This window comes from Lathyrus oleraceus, chromosome 7, assembly GCF_024323335.1.
Source record: "Lathyrus oleraceus cultivar Zhongwan6 chromosome 7, CAAS_Psat_ZW6_1.0, whole genome shotgun sequence".
NCBI lineage: Eukaryota > Viridiplantae > Streptophyta > Magnoliopsida > Fabales > Fabaceae > Lathyrus > Lathyrus oleraceus.
Genome location: NC_066585.1, coordinates 113,989,551 through 114,012,839, shown reverse-complemented (window position 1 = coordinate 114,012,839; position 23,289 = coordinate 113,989,551). Strand labels below are relative to the sequence as shown.

The window sequence follows — 23,289 nt, the reverse complement described above, 5'->3', positions numbered from 1 at the left end:
GATGGGCTTATACCTTTTAGGTCAGAGATATTATATCCTAAGGCTGAGGGATATCTTCGTAAAACGTCTAAAAGTTGGTTCATTTCCTCATGGCTCAAGGTAGCACTAACTATAACTGGACGGTTTATCTTTTCATCGAGGAACTCATATCTCAGGTTCTTAGGCAGTTCCTTAAGTTCTAAGGTTGGTTTCTTAGGGCATGGCCTTAGAAGTACCGGGGGTTTGGTACATTCCTTAGAAGTTTCGGGTTCACTCAATCTTGGGTTTGGTGGCTCATCATAAGCGTTCCCACTTCGTAGGGTAATGGCATTGGCTTGCCCTCTCGGATTTTGTTGAGGTTGTCCAGAGAATTGTCCTCCAGGTGTAGTCTAAGGGGCTTGATTTAAAGCTACTTGAGAGATCTGGGTTTCAAGCATCTTGGTATGAGTAACTATTTGGTCAACCTTGGTTCCTAACTGAGTAATCAATTCGTTAACATGAATGTTTTGGTTCATGAACTCCTTGTTTTGTTGGGTTTGAGCGGTGATAAAGTTTTCCATAATTTTCTCAAGGCTCGGCTTTGGTGGTACAGGTTGCATAGGTTGATTTGATCTAGGGGCTTGATAACTAGGTCTCGGAGGTGCATTATTTTGGATAGGGTTATTGTTTTTATAGGAGAAGTTAGGGTGATTCCTCCATCCAGGGTTATAGGTATTCGAGTATGGGTTCCCTTGGGTGTAGTTCACTTGCTCGGAGTGGGTTTCGTTCAATAGACTGCATTCTGCAGATTGGTGTCCTTGGGTTCCACATATCTCACAATCTGACGAAACTGCGGCTACAGTATTCGGGTTCGTGTACATATGCTCGACTTTGAGGGCTAATGCGTCCATTTTAGCTTGCATCATGTCTATAGAGCTCAGTTTATGCACTCCTCCTTGTGCTTCCTTCTTCTCAACTGTCGCTCGTTCGACTCCCCATGATTGATGGTTTTGAGCCATGTCTTCGATGAGGGCACTAGCTTCAGGGTAAGGTTTGTTCATCAGAGCACCGCCTGCGGCAACGTTGATGGTCATCTTTGTGTTGTAATGAAGTCCATTATAGAAGGTTTGAATGATTAACCAATTTTCTAAACCATGATGTGGGCATGCTCGTAACAACTCTTTATATCTCTCCCAAGCTTCGAACAACGATTCTCCTTGGTTTTGGGTAAATCTAGTTATATGGTTTCGAAGAACGGCGGTCTTACTCGGGGGAAAATATCTAGCAAGAAAAACTCTTCTAAGGTTATCCCAAGTCGTAATGGAATTGGGTGGAAGGGAATCTAACCATGATTGGGCTTTATCTCTGAGGGAAAAAGGAAATAATCTTAAACGTATTGCCTCAGGAGAAGCTCCATTGGTTTTAAAAGTATCTGCTAATTGAAGAAATATTTCTAAATGTTGGTTAGGGTTCTCGGTAGCGAGACCCGCAAATTGTCTCTGTTGCCCTAGTTGCAACAGGGATGGTTTAAGTTCAAAATTATTGGCTGGGATAGTTGGGTTTACTATACTAGAACTAGGTTCTTCATTAGATGGTTGAGCAAAGTCCTTAAGAGGTCTTTGGTTTTGATCTTCGGCCATAGCTCTCTTAATTCTATGAAAGAATAAACGTGCGCGAGCGTAACGTTCAGGTTCCGCCAGAGGGTATACAAAACTTAAACTTCCGGTGTTGCGAGTTCTTCGCATTGACCGGAGGGAAATAGCTTAAGTCTAAACGATATAACAACAGGAAAATGATATTTGACAAAATTGGTCCCCGGCAACGGCGCCAAAAACTCATGCGTGCTTTTCGCAAGTATACGAACGCGTCAGAGTAATATAAAAGATTGTCGAATCCACAGAGACCAAGTGTCAAACTATCGTTATCTGTTGTTATGGTGTTTATCAAAGGTAGTCAAAATAGGTGTTTTTCGTAGTGTGCAATGAAAAGTAAAGTATTTAAATAGATTTAATTAATAAAGACAGGGTCGAATGTAATTCACGTAATCAATTGATGATCCAAGTACTTGCTAATAGAACTACTTATGGGCAATGTTTCCTACTTTGAAAAGAACTAATTTAACAGGAACTGTCGCTTTCGCGTATTCAGAACCGAGTTGTACTCCCTAATCAAACCCTCTTATTGTCACTTATAAAAAGACGCGCATTGCGTTAGAGTAGTAAACCTATTTTTAAGAAATATAGTATCTTGACTAAGTTGAAAAGTATTATAACCTGGACTTCTTAACCAAAAGAGGTTCTTACGAACCAGTCTCTAAACTTATAAACGCGTCAGAAAATAGTTTTAAAATCTCTTTTCTTATTAATGTTAAAAACTCCTAATGAACTAAACAAAGCACTTTCGCTGTTTTTGAAATAGTTAAAAACAATTAAGTTTAAATAGACGTTGGACGGCTTTCGATCTTACTCAACGGAATTGAAGTGCAGGAAAACTTAAGTTGAAAGTTAAAATAGCCCTTAAGTGTTTCTACGAACAATTGTACGGATTATCGGTTTAATTACGATCCTTACATTCTAACCTTATAAATTTAGTTAGACATGGTAAAGTAAAAGTGCATTAAAGTAAATAAAAGTAGTGCGAGTGCGGAAAGTAAATAAAAGTAGTGCGAGTGCGGAAAGTAAATAAAAGTAGTGCGAGTGCGGAAAGTAAATAATTTAAAACGAGTGCGAGGAAATAAGTAAAGTAAAAGCGAGTGCGAGGAAATAAATAAAGTAAAAGCGAGTGCGGGAAATAAATAAAGTAAACGCGAGTGCGAGGAAATAAATAAAGTAAAAGCGAGTGCGGGAAATAAATAAAGTAAAAGTGGGTGCAGGAAATAAATAAAGTAAAAGCGAGTGCGGGAAATAGATAAAGTAAAGACAAGAAATAAAAACCTGCTCCAATCGGAGGGCTGAGTAAATTGTAATGCGGAAGAGAAAATGGTGGCAGGATTAACTTCCTTCCAAAGTGCTCCAAACTCGATTACAGACTCTATCACAGACTTGATGACACAATTGTGGTAACACTCCAATGCGAAGTGATTACCACTATAAAATACTGAATATATACCTAAGTGAAACAAAGTTGCTTCTGAGTTTGCCTCTGCTCTAAGTTTGGATGATAGTAAAAGTGAATTCGCGTTTCTATTTATAAGCAAGTAAAAAGATGGAAATGACTTGGATGCCCTTCAACTTGAAAATAAGAGGGAACCGTTTTTCCTCTTGTGGCGCCCGCCACAAGGCCAAAGTGAGGCGCCTTAGTGGATGTAGTGGGGAAACGTGGGAGTTGAGGGAAGTTGAATTTGACACGTCATGGCTTGGTCTGTGGCGCCCGCCACTGGGTAGGCCATAAATACAAAATGCTGAATTTTAGGGTTTTTAGCCCCTTTTCACTCCTTTTCTCGATCGGGACTCCGATTAAAGTAAAAACCTGAAAACAAAGGAAAACACAGTAATAACATAACAAAATGACAATAAAACAACTAGAATGCATGTGAAATCGGAGTCGAAAATACGTAAATTTTAGTGTTATCAGAAAGGTCAAATCTTTAAGAAAACAGAATGGAAAACAGTCATTCATTCATTCATAGTTTCATATTTTGTAAGAGAAAAACAGAGTTTATTCTACCATTGCATTTTGCTGTCCAAAATGATGATGAGGAGCTAAACCCCATTTTGTCAAGATTGGAGGTAGTAGTCATTCCTATTTGTTTATGTATTTCATTTGACTCTTATATATGATAAAAGGTTATTGATGTATTGAATGATATTTTTGCCCTAAGTTGAATATTGGTTTTGAGTAGTTGTTGAAAGAGATTATTTAAGTCTTGACATAAAATATATTTTCAAGTGGTGAATAAGTTGTAGAAATAGATTTATTCACTACTCTTCTTTTGTATCAACCATTAAATATTGCTATATTGATAGTTAGGTGGAGAAATCGTCTAAAGATTAATATAGTGATTATCACAATATCATTTAGACATAAATGATATTGAGAGGATACTTAAACATCATCAATAATCTTAAATCTATATAGTTGTCATAAGGAATCATAAGCAATTTGAATAGTGAACTCCAATCTTGCCAAGCCTTTTACATTTGATTAAAACTATTTTATTGTTTTAGTGACATTTTACTCAAAAGATAACTTTTTAAACAAAACAACTTGGTTACATTTTGAACTTATAACAATTTGGATTATAGAACGACGGTAATAACAACCAATCTCTGTGGATACAATATTAAAATATTTGCCGAAAGTATACTTTTCAACAAATTGGCGCCGTTGCCGGGGATTGGTGTTCGATATTACAAGCATTGCAATAATTCATTGTTCTAAGTTTTGTACTTACTATCACTCTTGTGTTTCACTTGGTTTGTTAGTATTGTAGACTCCAGTGCATGCGAGGAAAAGCTACCGAGGAGCAATTTCAATTCGATCTCGAAATTGAAAGAACACTTCGAAAGCTCAATAGCAAAACACGAAGAAGAAGGAAACTAACCGAAGAGAGGAATCGGAGAGAGGAAGCATCTACTTCTTCGCTTGTTCAAATCGAAGAAGTGGTTGTAGAGACTTTTCAAGGAAACATGGCGGATGACACTCCTACCGAAATGTCCGCTAATAGTCCAAGAAGGAATGCTCAATTTGCTCGTGGAGGAAGGAATACGGAGATGAAGACCAGAATCCTCCAACTTCTTTATGCAAATCCATTCACCGGAATGGACCATGAAGATCCGTATACCCATCTCATCAAATTCTATGAGATTGTGGGTTCTACGGGAATTGACGAAACGGGTGAAAAAGCATTATTCAAGAGGATGTTCCCACACTCCTTAGTGGGAAAGGCAAAAGAGTGGTACCTTGATCAAGCACCAAGAGTGATGACGGATTGGAATTTGTTAGAAGAGAAGTTTTTAGAAAGATATTTTCCTCAATCCCTATTCATGGAAGCCAAAACGGCTATTGCGGTATTCACTCAAGGAAGCAACAAGTCTCTAAATGAGACTTGGGAAAGATTCAAGTCAATGTTGAGAAAATGAAATGGCCATGTTTTTGATGAGCTCACTCAAATCCATATTTATCTAAATGGGCTCCAATCAACTCACAAGACACTTTTGGATGCTACCGCGGGTGGCTCTCTTATGTCAAAGAATGCGGAAGAAGCAAAAGTCATTATTGACCAGATGGCACTCAATGATCTTCAAAGTCAACATGACCGTAGTCCTTCACAACGTAAACCGGGAGTTCTTGAGTTAAATACCAATGATGTCATTCTTGCTCAAAACAAGCTACTTTCTCAACAAGTGGAGTTTCTCACTCAACAAATGGCCAAGCTCCCACAACAAATGAAGGAAATCCAAGGTTCTCAAGTTTGACATCAAGTAGCATGTTGCGAATTATGTCAAGGAGATCATCCAACCGGTTTTTGCCCTCCACTAGAAGAAGTGAGTTATGTGAACAATCAAAATCAAGGCTATCAAAGACAACCTCCTAACAACTCATATCCAAGAAATAATCAAGGTTATCAACCATCAAGGTTCAATAACCAAAATTTTCAGCAACAAAGTCCTTATCAACACCCAAACTCTCAAGGACAACAATCGCAAGGAGGAAATTCAAAGCTAGAGGACACCCTTCAACAATTCATGCAAGCCTCCATGGAAAATCAGAAGAGCAAAGAAGCAGCAATTAAGAATTTGGAAAATCAAGTAGGCCAACTTGCGAAGCAATTATCGGAACAAAATGCGGGATCTTCATTTTCCGCTAACACTCAAACCAATCCAAAGGAGCATTGTAAAGCAATTGTCACGAGAAGCGGTAAAGAGTTGACAAGTGGAAAAAGTGAGGAAATTACAATAGAGAATGATATGGATGTTGTACTGGAAAATGAGGATATGGCTTGTGGAAAAGAGAAAGTGGCAGAAACTCTTCAGTTCGCGCCGTGATCTCCCTTCGCGCCGCGAAAAGAACAGGATCAACAATTGACAGCAGAGCAACAGGTTGAAGTGGAAAGGAAAAAGGATGCCGAGTCAAGAAAGAAAAAGAAAGGAGACACAGGTTTGAGTATCATTCCAACTCAACATCTACCTTATCCGCATGCACCATCAAAGAAGGACAATGCTAGACATTATGCACGGTTTATGGACATATTCAAACAACTTCAAATAAACATTCCATTTGCCGACGCATTAGAGCAAATGCCACGGTATGCAAAGTTCATGAAGGATATTCTCACAAAGAAAAGGAGACATGTGGAAAACGAGACAATCCTACTTGATGCACGTTGTAGTGCCATCATCCAAAAAACTATCCCAAGGAAGGAATCCGATCCGGGCCGAGTCGTTTTACCGGTAACCATTGGAGGCACCTACATTGGTAATGGCTTGATTGACTTGGGATCTAGCATCAATTTAATCCCCCTATCCATTGTTAAAAGATTGGGAAGTATTGATACCAAATCTACAAGGATGACTTTACAACTAGCCGATAAATCTACCCCTTCACCATATGGAGTTGCTCAAGATATGGTAGTGAAGGTGGATAAATTCTTGTTTCCGGTAGATTTCGTGATAGTGGAGATGGATGAAGATTGTGATGTTCCTCTAATTCTTGGAAGACCATTCATGAAAACAGCCCGGATGATGATTGTAAGACCCCAATTTTGTCCCTAAGATCCCTCATGGCATCATATCATATCATATCATTGCCTCAAGGATCATTGTGCACCTTGCCTCCTTTCTAGTGGGTGGGTTATCTTGTGAGTGTGGTTCTTGATCACCAAGCATGTTTTGCATTTGTATATCATTGCTTTTCATTTGTTTACTAACCAAAAGTACAAAAATATTGTCATCTAACACTGTTACTTGCAAATGAAGCAATTAGGTCAAGGCAGTTAAGGCAAAGCCATTGAGCAATAGATGGTGGCCATTCTTGAAGAATTTGGGCACCATGATCATTAATCAAGAGTTCACATGAGTTCTGACATCATTTCGGATCAAGATCTCAAGTGGTAGAGGTTTGAAATTCATCAAGGCATTGTTCAGTCAACCAAAACCCTAGCAAAGTCAACTGTGGTCAACTGTGCATAAAATCAGGGATTTGATGGTGGGAGATGGTTTGAGAGACCTTGTTCATGTCCATACAAGCCTCATATAACATGTCAAACATCATCATTGGAGGATTTGAGGTCAGACAAAAAGTTTCCCAAAATAGCAAGTGACCTGTAATTTCAAACTGCCAAAAATGGAAAGGTCTTCTCCTCAACTTTACATCATCAAGCAAGATTCAAATCAAATTTTGTCCAACATGAAAGTTGAAGATCTTGCTCTTGCCTTTCCAAAATTTCCAAGAACATCCATTTCTCATTTGTGGTTGGCAAATTATGATCAAATCATTGTCAAGAAATTTTGGACTTCAACAAGGCATAACTTTTGCATCAAATGGCCAATTCATGTGATTCTTTTTTGAGCAAATTTCGTTTGATCCTCTCTATTCAAATCATTCATTACATTTCATCAAAAATCATCATACAAAAAGTGCATTTTTCAAGTGACTTCATTTGAATTTTGGTGGGAAAAAAATGATTTTGAAAAGTACACATAATTCTCATGCCAAACCAATTCAATTTGCCTTAAAATAGAATTTGTGACTTGCTTCAAGTGGAATTTTACTGTTCCATTGGTCATATTTGCATAAGGGCATTTTTGCCAAATTCCATTAACATGCTTAATTCACTAATCCAATCCATTTTGCCTAATCATGTTTAGCTAGCTTGATTAACAGGAACTATAAAGCCCTAATTATAACAGAATTCTGAATCAACAATTTCACAATCTCAGATCCAAACTCAAATTCTCTCAAATTCTCTCAAGCTTTTTTCAACTTTTTTTCATCGAATTTCACCATTCCTTTTGCTTGTTCTTGTGTTGATCATCATCTGCAGGTATTATTGGAGATCTGTTAAAGCAAATCCTTGAAAATTCTTGAAGAATCGCATCTGTTGCAGCTTGCATATTCACATGGCAGTTGGAGTTTTCTTCGAATTTGAGCTGTGCTGAGCTGAAGCCTTACTTCCATTCATCTTCCCTATCATCATAGATCATCTGTTTTCACAATTAAAGCTTTGAGGAGCACGAACCAAGATCTGCTTCATCATTAAGGTTGGAATTCGACCACTCCATTTCTTGCAATTCTCATGTGGCTTTTGTAGATATTAGCATGTAGATGACACTGCAACTTAGATCATGAAATTTCATTAAGAATTGAAGAAGATATGTTGATTTGAACATTGATGGATGAAACTTATTTCGATCGATTCTTTGCATGTGGTTAGAATTAAGTGAAATCAATGCTGGATATGTGATGTGTGATGCAAGATGATTCAAATGGTATAGGTTTTATGCATTTCTGTGAGAGTTGGATCATGTTGATGATGAACAGCAAGAACACGCGTTGAATGCTTAATTTTTGTTTCCAGAACTTCCTTTGATCTTCATAATCCGTGTTTGCATGCTTTTTTCGTGTTTGTGCGCCATGAGCCAATCGCTGTGTGCCACGCAATTAAGTGAAACGCGGCGTTTCACTTAAGTGGCGCCTCTATTTGAATTGTTCAGGGGATCGATTCCCCGCTCCATCAAAATCCAATTGCCATGTGTTATTTTTTCTCATATATGTTAATCATGTTCATGCTCCTTATTTCACATTTTTTATTTTTCTTTTACATTGCAAAAATCATAACTCTCTCAATAATAATCCAAATCACATGAGATTTTTTCCACCATGATCCTTATAATGTCCTTTATTTTTTGATGATTTTTAATGAATTTGTGCATGGTTGGAAAATATAATTGCCTAGGGTTTGTTCTCACATCTCATTTCTTGCACATAGCTTGCCATTTCATTTGTGAAATCATGATGGATGATCCAAAATTCTTGAAATTGTATATGTGTAACCTAGACACTTTGATGAACATTTTGGTATATGATTTGTGATTTTTGCTTTTCTGAATTGTGAGATATGATGTGATCTTTGAAGGTGTGACAATGTATGTCACACCATTTCTTGTCCATTTTGTGGAATTTCTTTGCCATGCCTATTGAACTTGAATTATTCTGGATTTTTGCATGTTGATACGTATGGATGTTAAGTTTGCTTGTGATGTTTCCTGGAATTTTTGAATGCATTTTCTATTTGTTTGAGAATTTTCCCTCTGTTTGACCAATTGTGAACCTTTTGGGAGTCATGATCTTATATGATTTGTGTAATCCTTGGTGTTTATTGGATGGACCTAAAATTTGGTATGGGTATTATAGACATCTAGAGGTTTGCCATGGCTTTGGTTTCATTCATTTATCATTTGTCATCACTGTTTTATGCTTGCTTGAAGTTGATGCTTGATTTGGTGCCTTGCATGAACTTGCTTGAACATGCTTTAAATTGTTGATTTTAATTGACTTGCTTCCCTTTATCCAAATGCAATGAATTTTGGTGTGTTGCTCATTGAATGTGTTCTGATTAAGCATGATTTTTCTTGGAATTTATTGAACCATTTTGGTATTGATATGCTTGTGTTCATTCTGCCTGCTCCAATGTGTTTCAACTTGCATAGTTTGACATGATTTGTTTATAAAATGATTTTGATGCATGATTTTGATATGAGACCAATTGGACTTTGTTATTATTTGATTAATCTTGATTTTGATCAACTTTCATGTTCTGTTTTGGTTTATTTCTCCTTCTTTGACCCTAGGCCTTGTCCTAGTGGTCTACTTCTCATGTTTGAGTTTGATTTTCAGGTTGAAGAAGCAATTGCTTTAAGGAGTTTAATTCAAGTTGATTGAGTTTGGTTTGTTTGATTGTTATGGACTAACTTGATTTGTTTTCTAGGATGCTAGCTCATTTCATTTGAGTGTGTGCTTTGCACATGTGATTGATTGTGTTGACTGTTGGTTCTTATCCTGTCTGTTTTGACTTTGTGATTGAGTACTGATTATATTTGATTGATTTCAGGTACCTTAGTTGCTATAGTTCCATTGTGAACTCGCTTTTGCTTTGCTTGTTAGCATTAGCATTGAGGTAGAATCTCTTGTCTCCATGTAGTCTGGAAGACCTGGCCTGTTACTTGGCCAGGCACCTGTCTGAAGTCCTCCTTAAGAGGCAATGTTTGTGATTGTTTATCTTTGTCCCCAAGCAGGAAAAGTCCTTTTGATAAGGCAATTGGTAGATAGAAGAGATGTATAGTCCATCTCTTACTATTCTGTGTGTCTTCCCTTTGCTCACATTACATGTTGTAGCATTGTGGATCTTAACCCAAGATCTATCGAGTCATTAACTTGTGGAGAGAGTTCCAACTTTCTGAACTCCCACACCTTCTGATATTCAAAGCTCTCCCTGACCAGGGATAAGAGCAATGAGGTACACCCCTCATATCCTTTCATCTGCTTCACCTTAACTCTCAATGTTAAGGTTAAGAGCACCACTTACCCCATTCCAGTTGACTTTAAAGTCTAACCCTTGCTTGAGCCTAATTGCTTGGTTATAGTGTGTGCTAAATGACTTTGGTTGATTGATTGGTTGATTCATATGTACATGTTTGATTGTTTGCCTTTGTGCATTTATCATCATTAATTGTTCACTATTGCATGATCATCATTTCATATCTTTGTGATTTGTTTGAGTTTGCCCATTGAGGAATCAGCTATAAGTCCATTCTTTGGCTTCTGTTCCTATGATTTGGAAGGGATTGAGTGTAAGACCATTTCATTGGCCACTCATGTCCTCTTTGTTTAGTGCTTTTATTTTGTTTGTTGTATGTGAGGATGCAATTGTAAGACCATGTTGTTGGCATTTGTACTCCTATGATCATCCTTTGGAGATTAGAGTAAGCCCAGATAGATTGGCATCTGACATCCATCTTTTTGTTTGTGTTTGCTTTGTGAGGATGCAATTGTAAGACCATGTTGTTGGAATTTGTACTCCTATGATCATCCTTTGGAGGTTGGTATAAGTCCAGATAGATTGGCATCTGACATCCATGTCTTGATTCTTTGGAGATTGGTGTAAATCCATTTATTGGTATCCGGTACCCACCCTTTGTTCTGTTTTAGTTTGTGAGATTCGAGTAAGCCCATTTATTGGCTTCCGGTATCATTGTTTTGTTTTAGGAGATTGGTGTAAATCCATTTATTGGTATCCGGTATCCTCTTTTGTTTGTGAGATTGGTATAAGTCCATTGATGGCATCCGATATCACCTTGTCTTTATTTGCTTACTTGCATTGTTGCCTCATTCCAAAGGACACACTTGAATCATCTTCTATATGATTTCAAGAGGTGAACTTCTAGGAAGTTTTACACTCCTCCATCCATATCCTTTTTGTTTCAAAATCCCTTTTCACTTGTTGGTTTTAAAACTTGTAAATACATGTTGTGCAAACATTTTCATGTCTTTTCAAATTAGAAACCTGGACCTTAAGTCCTTGACTTTTTAAACTCCATTTCACAACACTTCTTTGAATTGAATCTAAATCATACTTTGACCATACTTTGTGAATACTCCTAATCAATTAACTTCACCCATTCAATTGTTTTGTGGCTTTGTCCATTGTTGATATGCTTTCATACATTAGTTATAGGTTTCAATTACCATAGTGGTTGATGTAAATCTTACCTTATCCTTAGTGAGTTGATTGTAAGTCTTCCATACTTATTATAGGGTTAACCCTTCACTAGTATGTTGAAGCCGTCCTCGCATGGTGGATTGTTGATTCAGGTTGAGTTTTCTCCCATTGGTAATGAAAAGCCTTAGAGCTTGTCTTTTAAAATGAACTCACTAATTTTTGGAAATCTTTTAGCCGAACTACGGTGTTTTGATCCTTACCTTTCATGGAAGGTACGTAGGCAACGGGTTCATCCGTTCAAACACAAAAACAATAAAAATTATATATTCTTTTCTCATCATCCCATTCATGTTTGCACAATATGTCATAAACAAATAAACATTTTTATACAACAAGTGTGAAAAGGGCTCCCTAGGAGTACCTAAGACGTGATGGGTGCCTAACACCTTCCCATTGCGTAATTTACCCCTTACCCAGATTCTCTGATCTTTTCATTAGTTTTCTATGTGTAAAACTTCTTAGGCTTTTGTTCGCTTTTTAGCCAGTCCTTTGGATAAATAAAAGTGCGGTGGCGACTCGATTTCTTTGTATGTTTTGCTTATGGTTTAATCAATAAATCATAAAGTGACGAATACACCGCTACAGAAAAGTGGCGACTCCACTGGGGATAACATTAGACCTTCCCTGGTGGTATTGCCTACTTTTCACCCTTGTTGTATGATACTTGTTTATGCGTTATTTGACATATTTTTGTACAATTTCGGATAACTGTATTGATTGTAATGTTTGAATTGCTTGATATATAATTGTTGTTTGCTTTGGTGATCTCTGTGAGATGAGTTCTATACCCGAACTCGAGTGCACTCTAGGATAGGAGAATGGCATAGTCTTGTTGACTGGTGTGGAGTATTCCTTAGCCAGTTGACTTGCGAGTCCATTCACTTGGTGGAGGTCATGTTGGATTAATAATGTCACACAAGTTATTTGTGGTTAGGCATTATTCTTTCAATCATGTGCCTTAGAAGCCAAGGACCTTAGTTTACCAAGCCCATCTTGGCCTATTTTTAGGACGTAGTGCGGAAGTCGTTCAGATGTCAGTTCTGATGCGATTGTTACGCGATACTACACTCATAAGAGTCTCTCTTGAGAATATTTTTGGAATACGAGTATTTGTTCCTCCGATAATATCCGAAAGATGGGACGATGATTATGGGAACCTCTGGTAGAACATGTCTGGCAGGTTTAAACCCTAGTACACTCCCTTTGGGTGGTTCTTAACCGAGACTCCATGCTCGTGACTCTCAGCAAACCCGTGATTCATGGTTGAGTCGTTCAAACATTGTTAATATCAATGGAACTTGGGCGTCGATAAGGTGTAAACCATAATCCGCCAAAATGGATGATTGATATTAAGGATGTTAGAGCCGGTTCATGTACCGTTAATATCAATGGAACTTGGGTGTTGATAAGGTGAAAACCTAAATCCACCAAAATGGATGATTGATATTAGGGATACAATGAGCTTTCCCATGACCTTTGTTTGGTGTGACTTGCTTGATCCTTGAGTGTGATTGTTGCATTCATGCATTCATGCATTCATCTGCATTCATGTCATCAGAAAAAAAAAAAATTTCAAGGAACTTAAAGGGTTTATTTGCAAAATTTTCAGACATGGAAAGACCAAAAAGGCATACAAAGAAGTACAACTTTAGACAGCCTGACGTGAAAGAGTTAAGGAATCTGACATCTTATGTATTAGATCCCTTGGGTTTCAAAGCTCGTTATGGGAAGCTTCTGCCTCTGTTGACTACTCAGGTTGATGAGGGCTTGATGAGTACTCTGGCTCAGTTCTATGATCCTCTGTATCACTGCTTCTCTTTACCAGACTTCCAGTTGCTGCCTACTTTGGAGGAGTATTCTCATATTATTGGGATTTCGATTCTGGATCAGGTGCCGTTCAGTTGCTTAGAGAGTATTCCGACTGCTCGAGAGATTGCAAGCTTGTTGCACATAGATGAATCGCTGATTAAAGCTAATCTGACTACCAAAGGAGGAGTTCAGGGTCTTCCTTCTGACTTCCTCATCGCTCAAGCTACCATCTATGGGAAGTCCATGAGTGAGGATGCCTTTGAGGCTTTATTTGTGCTGCTCATCTATGGATTGGTCTTGTTCCCCAACATCGACAGATTTGTGGACATGAACGCCATTAGGATCTTCTCAGTTCATAATCCCGTTCCGACTTTGTTAGGTGATGCCTATGTCTCTTTGCATCTGAGGAATGCAAAGGGTGGAGGAGTTATCGTCTGCTGTCTGCCTCTGCTGTACAAGTGGTTTATTTCGCACTTGCCGCAGACTCTTGCCTTCAAGGAGAACAAGGGATGTCTACGGTGGTCTCAGAGACTCATGTCTCTCACTAATGATGATATCTCTTGGTATGATCGCGTCTATGATACTGTGCAGATCATTGACTATTGTGGTGAATTCCCTAATGTGCCTCTTCTTGGTACATGTGGTGGGATCAGCTACAATCCCATTCTAGCACGACGTCAGCTTGGGTTCCCCCTAAAGGATAAACCTCACAACATTCTGTTAGAAGGTGTATTCTTTCAGGAGGGTAAAGATCCCCAAGGCCTGAAAGCCAGATTTGTCCGCGCTTGGCGCAAGATCTGCAAGAAGAGTAGGAATGAGTTGGGTCCGAAGAACTGCATTGCTTTGGAGCCATATACTTCTTGGGTCAGACAGAGAGCTTCCGAATACCTGATGCCATATGATCATCCGAGACCTACACCGTTGGATGTGGCTGGGCCTTCAACCCTCCCCACCCAAGATGTAGAGGAGTTGAGAGAAGAAGACCTTTCACGTGCCTGGATCTGTGAAAGAGAAGAATTGCTTCAACAGCTGAAAGAGAAGGACGCTCTGATTGAGTTTCTCGAGCATCGAGTGATCGACGATCCGAATGATACTTGGACTTCTCTGCTTCCCCAGTCTTCCAAATTCTGGAAGAGGAAGTATGATCGACTTGCAAAAGAGAAAGCGGATATGGAAGCTGCCTATGAGAGAGAGATCAAGAAGCTTTGTGTTTCTCGTCTTCCAGCATCCCGAGCTTCTAGGGATCCATAGGATGTTATTTTCCTTTTCTCTTTGTAATATGATCAAAAATGCTGTACTTCTTTGTCTCAAATATATTTGATGAGATATTTTCCATATGAAATTAAAATGCTTAAAAATTCAAATTTGCAAATAATACCCTAAGGGTTCCTTGAAAATAAAACAAAGCATATGCACAAGCATTTCATGCATCATCTTGCATAAGCAGGTACCTTGTTCTTGGTCTTCTTGTCTGTGGCCTAACTCTGTGCTCTTCATTTATTTTGAAGACAAGCTGACTCACCGGTACTATACCAGAGCCAATTCTGCAAGAGTAATGGATCAGTTGGAACAAGAGAACCGTGAACTGAAAGAAGAGGTCGCCAGACTTGGCGCTTTGATGGAGCAACTTCTTGCTGCTCAGAATCAACCTGCTCAACCGCCTGCAACTCCGGTCCAGAGGACAGTTATATCAGAAGTCGCTGTTCCGACTGTGCCAGCCGCCAGTGCTCATTTCGCGTCTCATGCTATGCCAGCCGGGTTTCCTTGGGGTATGCCTCCGGGTTTCATGCCTGATATCCCTGCTCCAACCTTTGCTCATATGCCGGCATCTAGCCCGGTCCCTGTTGCTGCTCCTCCTGTCGTGCATACCATGCCTAGGGTAGACGACACCATCTATCATTCTGAGCCGTCTGAGGGCCCGGATGTCAACGAGAAGATGGACGCTATGAATGACCAATTCCTTGAGCTGAGAAAAGAATTGAAGACCCTCAGAGGGAAGGATTTGTTCGGCAAGTCTGCTGCCGAGTTGTGTTTAGTTCCCGGAGTGAAGATACCGATCAAATTCAAAGTGCCTGACTTTGAAAAATATAAGGGGAACACCTGCCCTCTTGCTCATCTGGTTATGTACGCCAGAAAGATGTCTACCCAAACTGATAATGATCAGCTTTTGATCCATTATTTTCAAGATAGTCTGTCCGGTGTTGCACTCAGATGGTACATGAGTTTGGACAGTGCTAATATCCGATCCTTCAATGATCTTGGCGAAGCCTTCGTCAAGCAGTACAAATATAACGTTGATATGGCTCCTGACCCTGATCAGCTCAGGGCCATGTCTCAGAAGGATAAGGAGACATTTAAGGAGTACGCCCAGAGGTGGCGGGAGCTGGCTGCTCAGATTACTCTCCCGCTGGAAGAGAAGGAAATGACTAAGATCTTTTTGAAGACTCTTAGCTCATTTTATTATGAGCGGATGGTAGCAAGCGCTCCCTCGGATTTCACTGAGATGGTGAACATGGGGATGCGTCTTGAAGAAGGGGTCCGTGAAGGACGATTAGCAAAGGATGAGAGTTCTTCTTCTAAACGGTATGGGGTGTTTAAGAAGAAGGATGGGGAGGCACATGCTGTGCAATCCCATACTAAGCCTAGAAGACCCTCTGTTCAGAGGAAGTCAGCACGGCGTAACAATAATCAGCACCAGGTGGCTCATATAGCACCTGTCTTCAAAGACAATTCTCAGCAATATCAACAGCCTCAATATCAGCAACAGCAGCGTCCACAGCAACAGGCTTACCAGCCTTGTGGCAGCACAACCAACCAAGCTAACTTGAGTTATGATAGGAAGAAGATCAGTTTCGATCCAATTCCTATGTCATATGCAGAGCTTTATCCTTCCTTGTTGGAAAGGAAGTTGGTTACACCCAGGGATCCTCCTGCTATTCCTGCAAACCCTCAATGGTGGTACAAGCCAGACCAACACTGCGTTTATCATTCCGGTGCTCCGGGTCATAACATAGAAAATTGCTATCCACTGAAGACTAAGGTTCAAGACCTTATGAGATGTAGAATTCTGAGCTTTGAAGATTCAGGCCCGAATGATACCAAGAACCCATTGCCCGCGCATGGGAAATCTATTAATATGGTCCAGGGGTGCCCTGGGAAGTACAAGGTCAAATATGTAAGCCATATTAGACAGTCGCTGGTCGAATTACATCGGCTGCTGTGTCAGTACAGCCACATGGAGCATGACCACGACAAGTGCCGCATCTGTTCGGTTAATCGTTTGGGTTGTAACCAGGTACGAAGAGAACTTCAAGAATTGCTGGATGAGGGTACCATTGAGATTCTGCAGAATCGCAATGTTGATGAAGATGAGCCGGAGATGAATGTTATTTCACCGGTGTTCAAATTACCCGAGCCTGTTGTTATTCGTTATGATAGCAGCAAGCCGAAGGTCTCTCCGTCTCTAGTGATTAAGCCTGCAGGCCCTGTGCCTTATTCTTCAGACAGAGCTGTGCCATTCAGATATAACCCTGTTGCTGTAGAAGATGGGGTAGAAGTGCCTTTGACTTCAACGTCCGTGACAAACATTGCTGATGTGAGCGGGTTGACCCGTAGTGGTCGCGTGTTTTCTGCACCTCCCAAGGCTCCTGTTGTTTCTGATGCCGTTGAGCGTCCGGTTGGGACAGCTGTTAATATCCAGAATCTGGCACCTGTTGCCAAACCCTCCTCTGTACAAAAGACTCCTGCTTCTTCTGTTGGCCCGAGTGGCATTGTGAATGAAGAATCTGATGAGATGCTGAGGCTCATCAAAAAGAGTGAGTACAATGTTGTAGACCAGCTTCTACAAACGCCATCCAAAATTTCCGTATTATCCTTGCTGCTAAATTCAGAACCTCATAGGGAGGCTCTGCAGAAAGTTTTGGATCTGGCTTATGTCGATCATGACGTCACTGTTGAACAGTTTGACAGTATAGTTGCAAACATCACCGCTTGCAACACTTTGAGTTTTTGTGACGCTGATCTCCCTGAGGAGAGAAGAGACCACAACATGGCTTTACACATTTCTATGAATTGCAAGTCTGATGCCATGTCCAACGTGCTGGTGGACACTGGATCATCTTTGAATGTATTTCCAAAGACCACACTCTCCAGATTGTCATATCAAGGTCCTCCTATGAGGCAGAGTGGTGTCGTTGTGAAGGCATTTGATGGGTCGCGCAAGACCGTGATTGGGGAAGTTGATCTCCCAATCAAGATTGGACCAAGTGATTTCCAAGTTACCTTCCAGGTTATGGATATCCACCCATCTTATAGCTGTCTCCTTGGTAGACCATGGATTCACGAGGCTGGCGCCGTGACATCCACCCTACACCAGAAGCTGAAATTTGTTAAGAACAAGAAACTGGTTGTGGTAGGGGGAGAAAAGGCTCTCCTGGTTAGCCACTTGTCTTCTTTCTCGTATATTGACGCTGAGGATGAAGTTGGAACTCCTTTCCAAGCTTTATCTATTGATGAACCAATTGAGAAGAAGTCTCCTTCATTTGCTTCCTATCGTGATGCAAAACTGGCCATTGAGTGTGGTGCAGTTGCTGGTTTAGGGAAGATGATTGAGCTTGAAGACAATAGATCCCGGGCTGGCATTGGCTATTCCTCTGGGGCATTTAACGAGCAAGGTTTTTTCAAGAGTGGAGGTTTCATCCATGCTGATCAGACTGAAGAAACTGCTGCTATCTTGGAAGAGGATGCAGAGGATCTGAGCAACTTCATCATACCTGGTGGTGTCTGCCACAATTGGGTCGCTGTAGATGTTCCTACAGTCATCCATAGATCAGAGTAATAGTTCACTTTGTTTAAAACCCTTCTCCCATGCCAAAAGGAGAAGTGATGACATTGTTGGCAGCATTTAATACAATGATATTTCATTCAATTAATGCATTGTTAAACATTTGTTTTCCATTTGTTTTCACTTTTTGCTTTTTGCATGAAATCAGTGATCACAAAAAACCCATAAAAACAAGAATAAAAGCAATCATTTTTCATCTGCATAATGGTTTGCTTGTTTAAATTCTAAAAGTTTTTTATTAACCAAAATCATTATGCAGGTTGATTCTAAAACCCATTGAACATAATGATCCAACGCCATCTCCCAATTTTGAATTCCCTGTATTCGAGGCAGAGGAAGAAGATGTTGAAGGGATTCCTGATGAGATTACCCGTCTCCTTGAGCACGAGAAGAAGATCATTCAGCCACACCTTGAAGATCTGGAAACAGTCAACTTGGGGTCTGAGGATTGTGTTCGTATGGTGAAAATTGGGGCACTTCTTGAAGAGTCTGTCAAGAAGAGATTGATTGAGTTGCTACGAGAAAATTCCGATATCTTCGCTTGGTCGTATGAAGACATGCCGGGTCTAGATACAAATATTGTGCAACATTTCCTGCCTTTGAAGCCTGAGTGCATGCCTGTGAAGTAGAAGCTCAGAAGAACTCATCCTGATATGGAAGTGAAGATCAAAGAGGAAGTTCATAAGCAAATTGATGCAGAGTTTCTGGTGACTTCTACATATCCTCAATGGGTGGCCAATATTGTGCCTGTTCCTAAGAAGGACGGAAAAGTCCGTATGTGTGTTGATTACAAAGACTTAAACAAAGCTAGTCCGAAAGATGATTTTCCTCTACCACACATTGATATGTTGGTAGACAATACGGATAAATTCAAAGTCTTTTCCTTTATGGACGGATTTTCTGGATATAATCAAATCAAAATGGCACCTGAGGATATGGAGAAGACAACATTCATCACACCTTGGGGAACATTCTGTTATCGAGTGATGCCCTTCGGTTTGAAGAACGCCGGAGCCACGTATCAACGTGCTATGACTACCTTGTTTCATGATATGATGCACAAGGAGATAGAGGTCTATGTTGATGATATGATTGCTAAGTCCCGAACGGAAGTTGAACATGTTGAGCATTTGTTGAAGCTTTTTCAGCGTTTGAGGAAGTTTAGACTTCGCCTGAATCCGAACAAATGTACATTTGGAGTCCGTTCCGGCAAGTTGTTGAGTTTTATAGTCAGCGAGAGAGGTATTGAAGTTGATCCTGTAAAGGTCAAAGCAATACAAGAGATGCCTGCACCCAAAACTGAGAAGCAAGTCCGAGGTTTTCTTGGCCGCTTGAACTATATTTCCAGATTTATATCCCACATGATTGCCACATGTGCGCCGATATTCAAGCTCCTTCGGAAAGATCAGTCTCATGATTGGACCGAGGATTGCCAGAAAGCTTTCGATAGTATCAAGGAGTATCTGTCTGAACCTCCGATTTTATCTCCGCCTGTGGAAGGAAGACCTCTGATCATGTATTTGACTGTGCTTGAAGACTCAATGGGTTGTGTACTCGGTCAGCAAGACGAATCAGGGAAGAAAGAATCTGCTATCTACTACCTCAGTAAGAAGTTTACTGATTGTGAGTCTCGGTACTCTATGCTTGAGAAGACGTGCTGTGCTTTGGCTTGGGCAGCTAAGCGTTTACGCCAGTACATGATAAATCATACCACTTGGTTGATATCCAGAATGGATCCAATCAAGTATATTTTCGAGAAGCCTGCTTTAACTGGGAGGATTGCCCGTTGGCAGATGTTGTTGTCTGAGTACGATATAGAGTATCGAGCTCAGAAAGCTATCAAAGGTAGTATCTTGGCTGACCATTTAGCGCACCAGCCAATTGAAGATCATCAGTCAGTTCAGTATGACTTCCCAGATGAGGAGATTCTGTATTTGAAAATGAAAGATTGTGATGAGCCTACACTTGATGAAGGTCCGGAATCTGGTTCCAGATGGACGATGGTGTTTGATGGCGCTGTGAATCAGTATGGAAATGGAATTGGGGCAGTAATTGTTACTCCTCATGGCACGCATATTCCGTTTACAACAAGGCTAACTTTCAAATGCACGAATAATATGGCAGAGTATGAGGCCTGTATTATGGGACTAGAGGAATGTATTGATTTGAGAATCAAGCATCTTGATGTGTATGGTGATTCGGCCCTGGTTGTTAATCAGATTAAGGGTGAATCGGAGACGAATCAGCCAAGTCTCAGCCCGTACAGAGATTATGCAAGAAGGATTTCAACATTCTTTACAGAAGTTGACTTTCATCATATTCCTCGAGAGGATAATCGGATGGCAGATGCTCTTGCTACGCTCGCATGATTGTTGTCAAGTATTGGAATGAAGTTCCCAATATTGTTGTGATTCGCTTGGATAGACCAGCTCACGTGTTTGCAGTAGAAGAAGTAAATGATGACAAGCCTTGGTATTTTGATATCAAGAATTTCCTCCAGAACCAGGTCTACCCGCCTGGGGCATCTGTGAAAGATAGGAAAACTTTGAGAAGGTTGTCAGGCAGTTTCTACCTCAGTGGTGAAGTGCTGTATAAGAGAAATTTTGACATGGTTCTGCTCAGATGCATGGATAGACACGAAGCAAACCTGTTGATGACTGAGGTCCATGAGGGTTCATTTGGTACTCATTCCAATGGACATGCCATGGCTAGAAAGATGTTGAGAGCAGGCTACTATTGGCTGACAATGGAGTCTGACTGCTGCAAATATGTGAAGAAATGCCACAAGTGTCAGATTTATGCGGATAAGATTCATATTCCTCCGACACTTCTGAATGTGATTTCATCACCATGGCCTTTCTCTATGTGGGGAATTGACATGATCGACATGATTGAACCGAAAGCGTCCAATGGACACAGGTTTTTTCTCGTAGCAATTGACTACTTCACCAAATGGGTTGAAGCCGCTTCGTATGCGAATGTGACCAGACAGGTGGTTGTGAAGTTTATCAAGAACCAACTGATTTTCCGTTATGGTGTGCCAGATAAGATCATTACTGATAATGGATCTAATCTGAATAATAAGATGATGGATGAGTTGTGCGCTGAATTCAAGATTGCACATCATAATTCCTCTCCCTACAGACCTAAGATGAATGGGGCTGTTGAAGCTGCTAATAAGAATATCAAGAAGATTATCCAGAAGATGACAGTTACATACAAAGATTGGCATGAGATGCTGCCATTCACCTTGCATGGATATCGTACATTTGTACGCACTTCAACAGGGGCAACCCCTTTTTCTCTTGTTTACGGCATGAAGGCTGTTCTCCCAGTAGAGGTGGAGATACCATCAATGAGAGTCTTGATGAAAGCCAAGTTGACTGATGCTGAATGGATTCAGAGTCGTTATGACCAGTTGAATATGATTGAAGAGAAGCGATTGACTGCCATGTGCCATGGTTAGTTATATCAGCAAAGAATGAAGAAAGCATTCGATAAGAAGGTCAAATCTCGTGTGTTCCGAGAAGGTGACCTCGTGCTCAAGAAAGTCTTGTCTTTCGCGCCCGATTCCAGGGGCAAGTGGACTCCAAACTATGAGGGTTCATATGTTGTCAAGAGAGCCTTTTCAGGCGGTGCTTTGATGCTTACAACAATGGATGGGGAGGATTTCACTCGTCCTGTGAATTCAGATGCAGTCAAGAAATACTTTGCCTAAAAAAAAGGGTATATGCAGAATAGCTCGCTAAGTTGAAAACCCGAAAGGGCGGCTTAGGCAAAAATGAGCGTCTCGGTGGAGAACCCGCAAGGGTGATCCAGGCAAAAGTTAGAGACTTGAAAAAAAAGAGATATTTGCATCCCGCTAGATGGAGTACCTCACCTTGGGGCAATCTAGGCAAAAATTAGGGATTTGGCAAGTAACTGCATCCTGACAAGACTTTCTGTTCCGCAGCCGTCTTTTCGTCAGGGATTCTCGATTCGTCGTCAACTGAAGCTTCGAATACATCGAGATTCAAATTGGTAGAGAAAGGATCATTATGTTCAATGTAGCCCTCTTCCAATATATATCACTGATTTCAAATTTGTACAGATCTATGGAGTCTTGCCATTTGCAGGCTACCATTCCATCGAATAAATTTGAGCTTTTTATCCAATTATTTGCACTCATATTTGTTTCAATTCAACAAATGTTTTGCATGTTTTAATTGATAAAATATCATTGTTTTAAACAAAGAATTTTTCAAGATTTCTGTTTTAAACAAAGTGGATATTCACAATGGTGAAAGGATACTCAAGAATGTCTCAGTGCTCTCCCGAGGGTGGCATGATTTCCAACAGGTAAGACATTTGTTCATATTCCTGGCTTGGTTGTATCCTCTTTCTCCTGCTTTGTTGTTGGGGTTGTTCCCCAAGCGGAGTTTGTTGTTGGGGTGTTCCCCAGGCAGAGTTGTTGGTGGGGTTGTTCCCCAGTATAGTCGCAAGCAGAGTGTTGTTGAAGGCCCAGTTTTTCTCCAGCAGCAGTTTCTCTCCAGCATGAATGTTGTTTTTGGAAGATTCAGTTAGTGGGTTGACATCCTTGTACTTTATCTGTCTCCTCAGCATGGTTGCTTTCCATTTTTCCCAGCTTAGTCTGCAGAATGGTTGTTGTGGCAATTTTTGCCTGTTGAAAACTCTCTCAATCCCCAGTAGGGTCGGTTGGTGGCTCTAGCATCCCAAAGATTGGAGTGGTTTCCTGATTTGCTTGTGATCCCAGTAGAGTGGCTTATTGCAGATTCTACTTGTGCGATCCGTCGGATGTATGTTCTCCCCGAGTAGAGTGGCGTGTTGCAGAATCTACTTGTGTGGTGCTTTCTCCTTCAGTGGTTTGTTCTCTAGAATGATAGCTGACAGCTTTCCCCAGTAGAGTTGCTTGTGCAGTTAGATTCTACTTGGATGATTCTCCTGCAGTGGGTTGTTCCCC

At 40.4% G+C, this 23,289-nt stretch overlaps 1 non-coding gene across 1 annotated transcript; it reads left to right on the top strand.

Annotated features, from left to right (window-relative positions):
• The first annotated feature begins 1,107 nt into the window (after positions 1 to 1,107).
• LOC127110032 (small nucleolar RNA R71) lies at positions 1,108 to 1,214 on the top strand. Its single transcript, XR_007797271.1, has one exon. It is a non-coding gene; the product is annotated as a small nucleolar RNA R71 (small nucleolar RNA).
• Positions 1,215 to 23,289: the final 22,075 nt, after the last annotated feature.